This window comes from Hemicordylus capensis, chromosome 5 (assembly GCF_027244095.1).
Source record: "Hemicordylus capensis ecotype Gifberg chromosome 5, rHemCap1.1.pri, whole genome shotgun sequence".
In the NCBI taxonomy this organism is placed as follows: Eukaryota; Metazoa; Chordata; class Lepidosauria; order Squamata; family Cordylidae; genus Hemicordylus; species Hemicordylus capensis.
The window spans coordinates 93,816,344-93,829,187 of NC_069661.1; the positions used below are offsets into that span (position 1 = coordinate 93,816,344).

Sequence of the window (12,844 nt, forward strand, 5' to 3'; positions counted from 1 at the left end):
TCTCCTTCATACCAGCAAATACCCAAATGTACATTTTGTCCTGGGAGAGACGGATGTAAAAATTCCCTTAATTTTATGTTATTGTTTGCTTGCCACCTAGCTACAATGAATTCTGCAGAATCTTGTTGAACTAAGGAAAAGTTGCACTTAGGAAACTTACATGACCCGTGTAATGAAATTTCTAGGCATGTAAGTGTTTTAATTTCCTGCATGGAACTAATACTAATTTACTGCTGTTCTTGTGTGTTTTTATCTGTTGTCTTGTTTTTATGCCTGTTTTTAGCTTGATGTTTTTACTGCTTTTTACTGTATGTTTTTAATTTTTGTAAACCGCCTTGGGGTTTTCTTTTAACGAAAGGCGGTATAAAAATGTAAAAATAAATAAAATAAATAAAATACATACTCTTCCTGGTTGTCCTGCCTCTCTGAATTCTAGGCTCATGCTCATAAGGCAAAATTTAAAATGAGGTGAGAGTTCTTAGCGTTCCCTCATTTCTACTATAGGGTTAGATTGCCCTGAAATGGCAGCAAATTATATGGCATCTATGCAGGGGATCAGACAAGGTTGCATGGGAAGCATACCTTATCGACCCTTTCAAGCCCACTGACTAGACATTAGAAGAGATGGTGACTGCTACCACCAGAACCATCCTGTATTTCAGTGTTTTTGGAAAGCAGCAGCAGCAGCAGCAGCACATTAGTGGATTAACTGCAGCCTTATCATTGTACTGTTCACCCATGTTAAAAAGCAGTTGCCCTTGAGGAAGCTATCAAATAGCAAACTGCAGTAGGCCCAAGCAGTAGTGTAAGTTGCTCTGAGACCTACATGAACAGACTTCACAATGCTGCACTGTGTCAATACAGTGTTGGGGCACCTGCATGTATGGTGTACTCTTATAGCCTTTAAAAGTTACTAGGCCTTATTAAGGGGAGAGCTTAAACTACATATACCACTGACTTAGTGCTGCATTGCACAGGTTAATGTTGGTACATGCAACTCTTTAATCTCTTATGTCCTTAAAAAGTTTTTAGTCTTTCCATATCGTGTTCTGGTTACCAATGAGGCAAAGGAAAAGCAAGGCAGAGGCAAAGCAAGATCAGTCAATAGAGGTCCAAGCTGATTGAATGCGACTAAAGGGCAGGCTGAGCCCTTAAATGTGCCGGAGCCCAGACTACACCTCCTGGGCTCCACCTCCCTGCCTGGAAAGGAGAACCTTAAAGAGACAGCCTTTCATTGGATCATTGCATGGCATCCGTATCATTGTATTCTGGATTAAAGTGTCTAATAAAACATTTAAAATTTTAAAAAGACAGAGAGCCTTCTGGAGTCTGGCATTCTTTTCTGCTCTACCAGCTCCTGCCAAATGTATTGTCTGCACATGGCGGGGGTGTGTGTGTGATGGTATGGGAGAGATTGGCTCTGTAGGGGCTTGTATTCAGGGCTGCTATCCCAAGGAGCTCAGGCCCCCCTTTCTTGGGGGACCCCAGCCCCAGGGCTCTCTCAGGTTCTGGCCTGCTGTCATGATCCAAGGCTGGGGCTAGTGCTGGTCCTGCTTCCTCAGTGCCCAAGTTACTACTGTGAGCAGGGTGTGTGTGATAGGCTGGATCATGACCTGCAAGGCTAGAAGAGGAAGAAGCAGAACCACAGGGCAGGATCATAGCCGAAACCATGCAAGAGGGCAATTCTGCAGAAGAGATGGATGGCCTCCCCCTTACCTATTACCCTGGAAGCACGGAAAGCAGCTTACTCATACTTCTGGCTTCAGTGCTCGACGTGACATGCAAAACCCAACCCTTAGGCTTATACTGACAAAGTCAGAGTATTATTTGTTATCCAGTGCTTCACGTTCATATTGTATTAGCAGGTGTTTTTACTTGATTAAGAATATTTGCTTTTGTAAAGTGGCAGATATTGCAACTATTACATTGTTATCTTTGGGTTGCCAGGTTTTCATTTACTTTGATTTAATATTCCGCGCAAGAAGGGATGGTTATTTTGCATTCTAAATGACTGCTGAGATTAGAGGTATCCTAGCATTTGCTGGGAAATTTGTCTGCTTGGAGCTGCTTCATGCTATAAGTGGCGTCCTGTGTGCCCTGGTGTTTGACCTATGTTTACTATGCTAAACATGTGAAGTGAGAGGGGAGATGTGCCCCCAAATCCTCAGGGTCCCACAAGGGACACTTGTCAGGCCTTAGCTGAGCTCTGAGTCCGGCTGCAGCGGGGCAGGGGGAGCGGACTGAATCCAACACAGACAGACAGGACAAGAGGGGCCAGAGGCAGGAGAAATGGTCCAGGACAGGTGGCTGGTCAGGTACCTGATGTGGTAGATGAGGCCCAAAGGACCAGAAGTAGAAAACAAAGCTGGAGATGAGCTGGTAGTCACCTCCAGGGGCAAAGCAAAGCACTGTTGCTCAGCTGAATGAAATTTCTCAGACTGGGAAACCAAGCCCAGAGCAGCTGCTAAATAGGTCCAGGTAGGCATTTGTTGGTTCTTCAGTCACATGGGTTGATGGGCTGCAGTAAGGCCCCTCCTGCACTGAAACAGACTTTCTAAACTAGGCCTCTGTAGTTGAGAAATCAAAGTGTATCTCCTTACTGGTGTGTATACAGTGGCCTGGAAAGAAGCTGCTCGAAAAATTCCTGCTGCTTTCCTTACGATCTCCATGTATTTATTATCCTTTTGAGTAGCATGAACAATTAACCTCTAACTTCAGTTCTTTTTTTCTTGTTTTTCCTCTAGTCATTGTGCTGACACACGTTGTTATGCCCAGACCTCTGTTGGAAAGAGGAGCTCTTGTAACATTATCCTTTCCCCAAGGGCAACTGTCACCTTGTCATTCTGAGATCTATTCTACTAGCTTGTGCATTCAGAATGTCGTGTTTGATTCCTTGCCATTTTGCCAAGTTCCATTCTCCATGCCAGTTCATATGGTTATCTGGAGATAAAGCAGATAGGGTTTAGACACTGCACTGGGTTTAGATACTGTTTGTTGATTAGACATAGGGATGTGAAAGTGTTTGTTTTTTTAAATTTTAATTAAAAAAATTATTCAGTGCAGATTATTGTGATCTCTGAATTAACTTCACTACTCTGGGTTTTTTATCCTCAGTAGAAAACCTCAAGTGATGCTCTTGGTATCCATTCTCAGAGAAGCTTAGTAGGAAAGGATTGGTTCAATGTGAGCCCAGTCTTCTGCTCTGTGTCTCTGTGATGATACTCAGAATAGGGATATGCCCGAATGAGTTTGGGCAGCCATAGATGGGATGGGGAGTGGTTCCCTTAAGAAGCAGGTAAGCAGGTCCTTACCTGCATGGCGCTTGCTCTACCAAAGGCCAAGTTCTGGATCCAGAAGAGCAGCGGGGAGGCAGCAGAGCAGTCAGGACCTGCTTACCTGCTTCTTAAGGGAACCGCTCTCCGAGCCAGTTTGGCACTTCCCCAAGGAGATGCCGAACCGGTTTGTGCACATCCCTAACTCAGAATACCAAGTTTGGAGATGGGGTATATTCTTCAGAATTCTATTGCACAATATGAATTAACCTTCCTTCCTTTTAAACAGAAAGGAAGCCATAACAGAAAGCAGGAATGCTCAGGGCTCTGCTCACTGTGCCTACTCCTACTCCTACTATGAATATTTGTATACCGTTCTTCAACAAAATTCCCAAAGCAGTTTACATAGAGAAATAAATAATACATAATAAAGATGGTCCCCTGTCCCCAAAGGGCTCACAATCTAAAAAGAAACATAGGGTAGACACCAGCAACAGCCACTGGAGGGATGCTGTGCTGGGGTTGGATAGGGCCAATTGCTCTCCCCCTGCTAAATAAGAGAATCACTACTTTAAATATTGACTAGGGATATGTGAAATCCTCCGATAGAATATTGCTCTGGTTTTATGAAAAAGCCCTTTTGGTTTCCCTTGAATTTCCCAGGTGTGTTGCCTTAGTAAAAGCTGCCACATTTACATTTGCTTTCACTTTGAGTGAAATCTGTTGACAGGGTACACATGTGTGAAGTTTCACTAAGGTTTTTCTGAGTACTTTTGGTTTTCCTCAGAATTCATCCGATGTTTCATTTGAGGCAGTCCCCAAATAAATACAAATTTCTCACAACACAATACTAATTGTACATAACAATTGTTCCTTTTCAGCCCAGTGTAGCATCTCTCCCAGTGGCTATTGCTGGTATTTTGTGTTTCCTTTTGGACTGTGAGCCCCTTTGGGAGAGGGGCCATCCTCTCATTCTTTTCTCAAGGCTTTAAAAACCTTTTCTTTTTGAAAAGTGCTACCTATATACATATTCTAAAGAAGTAAATACCACGACCTTAGTCTTACTGGTGGTGTTTTATTTCTGTTCCCTCAGCACATACCAAATGGTGACCCACATACAGTGCAGTGAAACATGGGTGGTTGAGCACCCTTCCATGCTTCTGCTGTTGTGTGTGTATTTTTTTATTTATTTTAAAAATGTAAACACTACTGGCAATGTTGCAGCACAGGCCAGTTTCTCTCTGACTTCTTGTACAGATGCAGTTGTGCCACACAAAACCCATTGGAAATAATGAATGTTGTGTAGCACAACTGGTTTCAACAGACGAGGCACAGCAGCAGCACAGGCAGGTACTTAACCACCTGCATTTGGCTGCACAGTTATTGGGGGGTCACTGTTGGGAGAAAGGATGAGCAGCTTCAAGCATTACAGCAAATGCCAACAAAGTGAAATCCTGAATTACATGCACCTCTGCTGCAATGTCTGCAGAAAGACTGAGGGAGATGCACAAGCTAAATATGAACATACAAGCCTCCACATCTTCTCCTTATAAGTTCTGCTTCAGATGTTGCTGTGGAATTACGAGAAGTGGGAGCACAAGTGCATGCAGTTGTATTTACTATAATATCTTGGATTGTAACCAGACAGTTATTTCTCCTCTACTTCCTTCTTGGAAATGGACAAGGGTTTGAGTGGGATCTTTGTATGCCATAAATATTCCAATTCAAGAGTGCCCAGACTTATCTGGATTTGTGTAACCTAATAGTAATAAATGCATAGTGCTTTGGTGATTAATTTGGTCTGTAGAGAAATATGCTGTAATTAAATTGTTTTCTGAGGCTTGGACTATCTCATAAACTTGTGTGAACTAACATTTATTGAGTTCTTAAATCTTAAAAAAAAATCAAGTATTGCCTCTGACAAACCATTTGCTTTCAAGAAAATAAAACTGCACATCAGATAAAGATTTCTGGTATAGCGTGAAAGCATTTCTAAAGGAAATAATGAGGGATTTCAGATTCATGGGGTGTATGAGTGATAATTACTGCAGGTGCCCTATGGTTCAGCTTAGAAGTGAGTCAGTTAAATAAATCAGCTTTACAAAGGAACATGCCCTGAAAATAATTTTATTGGAATGAGTTTGTAAAGGGGAAAGTGTTTAAGAACATTTCCTCACTCATTACCTCATTTCATAAAATGAAAGTGAGCATGAATTACAGAATGTTTCATAAAAGGCTAATCTCAGCAGAAAGAGTCCACCACGTTATTAGTATGTCTAGAAATGGGATTGCAAAAAAAAGGGGGGGGGGAGAAAAGAAAGAAAGAAATGGGATTGCAAAAGGCAATTTAAGCAATCAAGGCCTATAAATATTTCACAATAGTGTGCCCTACTTATCTGAAATTTTTGGCTGGGGTTGTATTTCAAAAGGTTGATAATAAGCCTATAAAATACAGCTGCTTATTAACAGAAATGAAAAGACTTCCTCAAATATTAATTGCTACATCATGGAGTGCATTCCATTAGCAACACAGAGTGAACCTTTTTGTAATTTCTGTATTGATGGCCTGATAATTACATTGGGAAACTGATTTTATTTATCAACCTGTTGTGAATTCTTCTGGAAACAATTAAACTTAAGCATACTCGTATTCTATGATTCCGTCTAAAGTAAAGGACCTACAGTTTCTGTCGGAAATTTTGTTGCATGCCCTGTGGATAGAAAGAAGCCAGTTAAATAAATCACAGATGGCTGAAATCCTGACTAATACAGCATGCATTTAAGAGGCTCTGCAAGGGCGCCCTGAGCATCTGTGTGCAACTCCCCCAGTTCTCCTCCATGCTCTCTTGTGCCACAGAACAGAGACTTCTGAGCATGGCTTACACTCCAGAAAGCTCTGCAGAATGGGAAATGCATCACTGAAAGCTAGCGTCGTGTTTCATTTCAGTCTCACTTCTGGAGGATGAATAGCTTTCAGAAGTCTTAATTCTGTGGTGCAACCGCATGAGCACAGGAGGACTGGGGGACTCACTGGCACATGTGCTTCTGGCTTTTCCCCGCAGAGTCTCCTTACATGCACACATTGTTAGTCAGCATGTCAATCACTGTGGCCACTCGGACTCTGGTGATATTGACTAGCTGGGAGTTGTTAAATATGTAACCTCTGGTTGCTGGATATCAGTACAGGGACAATAAGTACTTATAGGCTAGGAGTGTAGGTCCTGGTGGTTGCTGATCCCCCTGCTCCTCATCCAGTTTGCAATGCTTCCTGCTATTTTGTACTAACAGCTTGGTTGTGGTGGTGATTACAGCAATTGTGTTATTGTTGGGGTGGGGGGTGATTTTTAAACCATCTGTTTATTTGAAAATATTTTCAGTCCAGTTGCTGAAATTGTGCCATAACTTTGAGAGGTTTTAATTATGACCCTGAAGATATTTTGGCCATGGTGCAAAATCATAGTTTATGTATCTACCTTTCAAGTATGACTATTCATAGGATCATTGCCAGTACCTTAATGGTAATAATATTTTTATCATTACTGTCACACTTGAAGTTGCTACTGCAAGATGTTGGCTATAGATGAAAATTCATGGCTAATCACTCTTTGGGAACATATCTGAATGTTACCAAGTGAATGGAAAAGGAAGCAGAAGTACCTCTAATTATGCTACATCCATTACGTAACTTTTGAAGCAGGAAGTCATACATATTCCTTGAGAAGAGAAGTGCTTGCTCGAGATGCATGGGGTGATGGAGCATTAGATAAGGAAAGCAAACAAAGGCATTTACACTTCTGCTTTCCTGCTGCTTCCCCTTCAGACAAGTGGTATAGGATAAGGATCTCTTTATCAGCAACTGCCTTGATATCTTCTACTGACAGAAGGTTTTGTTAAAGGGCAAGATGTTGGCAGTGCTTGTCACCAACTTGCCTTAGACTTAGAAAAATATTGTAACCTGGAGTATTAGAACTGCAAACTACCTTTCTAATAGGCAGGGATTCTTAGGGCAGTTTCACATGTAGCATGGCAAACACAGTTGTCGTGGACTGCCTGTTCCTCACAATTGCCTGCTTTTGGCATGAGCTGCTTCTTCTGCACCAAATGCTTTGTCCAAACCTGGAAGTTTGCATCTATAGCCAAATTCATATCATGATTACAGATGTTGGGCTGCCAGAGTGAAGAGCTGCAGAATCAGCTGATCTTTCCAGGATCAGTCAACATGACTGGTGCAGAAGCAGTGACTCAGACCAGGAGTGCATGCTTGCGAGGAACCAGCAGTAGTGGCAACCACATTTTCTATGTCCAACCACCATAGCTGTAGCTCTGCTCAGTTTCTTTTCACCTGTTCACCCAAGAACCAGGTTCTGTGTCCTTCCTTGTGTTGGTGATGCATGCCCTCGCTCATGTGGAGTTATGGGACTGTCCAAGACTGTATTCACAATGCGAAAGACTCAGTAAAATCTCACCACTCGGAAATAAAATGTAGTTCAACAGAATGTTCCCTCTATTTCTATTTTATTCTTTTCTGAATAAAACCAGAAAGTAAATCAGCAGCCTTCTTGTGCAACAAATCAGAGCGACATTGAACACCTTCTCAAAATGAGGATAGGACCTGATGCCAGTGGCTGGAACTCTTCAAAATACACTATGATTCAGTGTACATACTGTGTCCAAGCAAACTGTGATGATTCATCTAATGGACCAAACACTTCGAGATCAGTTCTGAGAAGCAGAACAGATGGATTTAATGCAACACTGAAGCTATAGGAGCTCTTGTGTAATAGGTGCCACTTATGTGCTTTGAAGTTTTGTTTTGTTCAATAGCTTTAAAAATTACATTTCTTTTGCTTTATTTTTTTTAAAGTCAGGGGACTGCATTTGAAGTTGTTGTTTCTGGTAACCAATTACTTGCTCAAATAGGTCTAAGTTGGAGTGGCTGGACAAAGCTCTGGAAGATAAATGGATTGCTGATCTAGTGGTGGTTTCCTTTTACCATGTACAAACACATTCTACGTGGGCTTGTTTTAGTTCTTTTTGATTTGAAATTTTGAGATATAGTATATAACTTTTACACTAGTATTACCCATAAAGGAAAAAAGTAAAGTTTAATCTTACTTTAAAACTCACACATCAGGAAATACAGACATAGGAAGCTGCTATATACTGAGTCAGACCATAGGTCCATTTAGCTCAGTTATTGTATACTCAGGTTGGCAGCAGCTTCTCCAAGGTTACAGGCAGAAATCTCCCTCAACCCTATCTTGGAGATGCTAGGGAGGGAACTTGGAACCTTCTGCTCTTCCCAGAACGGCTCCATCCCCTAAGGGGAATATCTTACAGTGCTCGCACATCAAGTCTCCCACTCATATGCAACCAGGGTGGACCCTGCTTAACTAATCAGACAAGCCATGCTTGCTACCACAAGACCAGCTCTCCTCTCTGAGAGCTGGACAAGAACTTGTATTTTTCCTTTCTTTTAGAAATTATTTCCTCACCCTTTGAGAAGTCTATAATAATGCTATTTTATTTTATACTTTTACAAGTACTTTTATAGTGTACTTTTAATAAATATATTAAAGTGGCAATTGATACTTCTCCCTGCCCCTAATATAATCTCTAAATCTGTTAATGGTGAATTCAGTATAAGATGTTTGGGATGCAGAACAGCCACAGCTATATCCTCAGAGTATCCACAGAGTATCTCGACAGATGGCTCTCCAGCCTCTTCTTGAGGACCTCCAGCAAGGGAGAGCTTAAAGTTCCCCTAGGGCAGGCTTCCCCAACTTGCGACCCTCCAGATGTTGCTGAACTACAACTCCCAGCATACCCAGCCACAATAAATTGTGGCTAGAGATGCTGGGAGTTGTAGTTCAGCAACATCTGGAGGGCTGCAGGTTGGGGAAGCCTGCCCTAGGCAATTGGTTCCATTATCACTCTGCTCTTACTGTTAAGTTTCTCCTAATGCGGCAGCCAGGTTGGTCTCCAGGTCATCTCAGAGAGACAGTATTACTCAAGAAAACCACAGGGCTCTGTGGGCACCAGGAGTCAAAATCAACTTGATGGCACACTTTACCTTTACTTTAGTAAAAGAGCTACACTGGCTCCCAGTAAGTTTTGGGGCAAAATACAAGGTAGTGGTTATAACCTATAAAGCCCTAAACAGCTTAGGCCCTGGGAATTTTAGAGAACTTCTTCTTTGCCATGAGCCCCACCACCACTTGACATCATCTGGAGAGGTTAGTCTGCAGTTGGCTACACAGGGACAGGCTTTCTCTGTTGCTGCCCTGAGACTCTGGAATGTGCTCCCTTCTGAAATAATAGCCTCCCCATCTCTGACAACCTTTAAAAAGTCTCTAAAGCCTCCCCACCCCCACTCAAGCTTTTTAACTGGGCTGTGGTTTTAAATTGTTCCAAGGTTTTTATTTTTAATCTGTTTTATGTTGTTGTAAACTGATCAGAGACAAAAGTCTGGAGCGGTCTACAAATTTGAAAAATAAAATAATAAAATAATAATGTTCAGCTGATAGCTGCAACTGAAGCCCACTTGATTTGTCTTCAAGGAAAGCAGAAAACCAATCTTTGCCCTCTTCTATGTGACAGTACTTATTCTAAGAGTACTATCCTATGCCCTCACAGTCTCCTCTTCTTCATTAAAGATTCCCAGTTCCTTCACTGTTTCCTTACTGGGCCTCTTTTCCAGACCCCTGACCGTTGCATTCCTTTCCATATGTTCTTATTTGTCTACATCCTTCTTAACGTGCAATGCCTAGAATTATTCATAGTGCTCCAGATGAGTTCTGACTAGTGTGGATAAAGTGGAATTGTCCTTCTCGTGACTTGGAATTATGGTTCTATAAATGCAGCCTAAAATTGCATTTCCTTTTTTGCAGCTGCATCACACTGCTAACTCATTTACAGTTTGTGATTGGCTGCAATCCCAAGGCCATTTTCACCTGTACTACTGTCAAATCAGGTATCCTCTGTACTATATCTGTGCATTAGGGTTTGGGTTTGCTGTTTTATACCAGGCCCAAGACAAAGCCTTGCAGCACTGCACTCAAAACCTCCCTCCAGTTCGATGAAAAGCCATGAGTATTCTTTGAATACATTTGACTACATTTTCCAGCCAACAGTATTATAATCTAGCCCCACATTTGGCCAGTTTGTTAACCAAAGTATTGTAGTGAACTTGTTACATAAACATATGGTTAAATGCTTTACTGAAATCAGGATAGATTAAGCATATTGTTAAATGCTTTATTGAAATCAGAATAGATTACATCCAAAGCATTCTCACAATCCACAAAACTGGTAAATGGATGTAAGAGAGAGTTTTTAAAGTTAATCTGACAAGATTTATTTTTGATAAATACATTCTGATTTCTTTTGACCGCTTTGTTGTCATCAAGATGCTTATAGATTAACTGTGTTATAATCTGTTTTAGTATCTTTTCTGGTATCAGAGTCAGACTGATTGGTCTGTAGTTTTGTTGATCCCTTTTGGGGGACCCCCCCCTTTTTAAAAGATTGAGACACTCCATTTTTGTGGCACCTCAATTGTTCTCCAGGATTTCTCACAGAGAATAGACAGCGGTTATTCTATCTATCTATCTATCTATCTATCTATCTATCTATCTATCTATCTACCAACTGATATATCTCTAGGCAGTGTGCACAATCCAAATTTTTATAGATAGATAGATAGATAGATAGATAGATAGATAGACAGACAGGGAGTGCATTCCAAAGCCCCGAGGCCCAGCCCTGAGTTGCCCCAGACAAGCTGGCAGCAAATGTAACCGGACCTCCCCAGAGGATATTAACAGGTGGCCGGGTTCATGACAAATAAGGTGGTCTCTTAAATACCCTGAACCTAAGCTGTTCAGGGATTTATAGGTAATGGTCAGCACTTTGTATTTCACTTGGAAACATATTGGCAGCCAGTGCAATTCCTTCAGAATCGGTGCTATATTGTCCCTTCATGTTGCCCCAGAGACCAGCCTGGCTGACACATTCTGTTCCAGCTGTAGTTTCCAAACTACCTACAAAGGCAGCCCCACGTAGAGTGCATTACAGTGGTCAAGCCTGGAGGTCACCAGCATATGTACTACTGTTTTAAGGTAATTTACCTCCATAAATGGGCATGGCTGATGTATCAGCCAAAGCTGATAAAAAGCGTTCCTGGCCACTGCCTCAACCTGAGATACCAGAGAGAGTTTTGGATCCAGGAGCTATATACCTGATCTTTCAGGGGTAGTGTAACCCCATCCAGGACAGGCAGATCTAAACCATCTCTTGGGTCTCCCCCCCCCCGCCCAATCAGTACCTCCAGCTTATGAGAAAACTAGCAAGTTCTTTTAGTACTAGGATACCATTCATCCAGCCCTGAAGACCTGAACTGATTTAAATTTGATAGATGTTTCCTAACTCCATGTCAATCCTGAACTGTGAACATGATCACTCACCATTCATGATCCTTTTTTGAGGTTGCTGTAGTTCCCCATTAGGGAAAAGATGGAGGCAAAATAGGATTTGAGAAGTTCTGCAGCTCTCTCATTGTGAACATTTAAACCTTAGCTGAAGCCTACCATTTCCTTCCTTTTATAACTGAAAAAGCCATTTCTGTTGCTGTTAGCATCCTTCATCAACCTCAGCTCATTCTAAGCTTTGGCTATTGAGTCCCTAGAACTCTGTTCAGGGCTATTCATCAGTCTTTGTCCTTGACGACCTGACCTTCCTCCCATTTCTCATACACATCCTTAAAAAAACCCCACCCATTACTAAGCTTGTTGTTCAACCACATAGCTTTTTTGGGGTTGTTTGTGACTCCACCTTTAGTAACTCCTTATTCAGGAATTCTCATGGGTTCCTTTCCTATGAGTTTATCTAGCCATGGAATCCTACCAGCATTTTTCTGAGTTTAGGTGTTCATAGGTGGTGTCTTCCTCACTTGGAACTATTAGTCATTTAGATAAAGATGGTGAGCACATTATAGTCTTGTCATTCATGTTCTATCCAGTGAATAAATCAATTTATAAAGGTGGTTTTTTTTTACTGTGGACTTTATTGTACTCCTTATCTACTAGTGAACAGGGATCACACATATATGCATGGTCATGGGTCCTTTTAGACAGCTTATCGACTCTACTCCTGCTCTCTTTTCAGAAGTGCCTGAGGGTAGTAAAAATGTTTCTAGAAGCAGTGAATAATGTTATGCATGATCAAAATGGCTAGAATTTTTTAAAATGAATTTTTAAACAAAACTCATATGGTAGAAGTTAAGAAGGGAAATAATATACCTGTTGATTAAAAACAAAAACAAAATCTGGGAAGGGGAGAAGAATTGGAGGGTAACGAAGGACAGTAGTTGTGCCAGACTGTGTTTGGTTTAAAGCTCAGAAAGATGATAGAGTGTCACCAAGGAGTAAAATAGGTTGGGGATACAAAAAAGATGGATACAAACTACAGACTTGCTTTTTAGCGACTTTTTTGACTTGGCTGACTAAAGTGACAGTAATCAAGTGCAAAAACAGTAAACTGTTCAAAACATTTACCATTACTGGCAAAAAGAA

The 12,844-nt window shown here is 41.4% G+C and overlaps 1 protein-coding gene across 12 annotated transcripts in view; it reads left to right on the plus strand.

Annotated features, from left to right (window-relative positions):
• Positions 1-12,844, plus strand: part of SGCZ (sarcoglycan zeta) — an 889,976-nt gene that overhangs the window by 516,423 nt on the left and 360,709 nt on the right. The window lies entirely within an intron of this gene.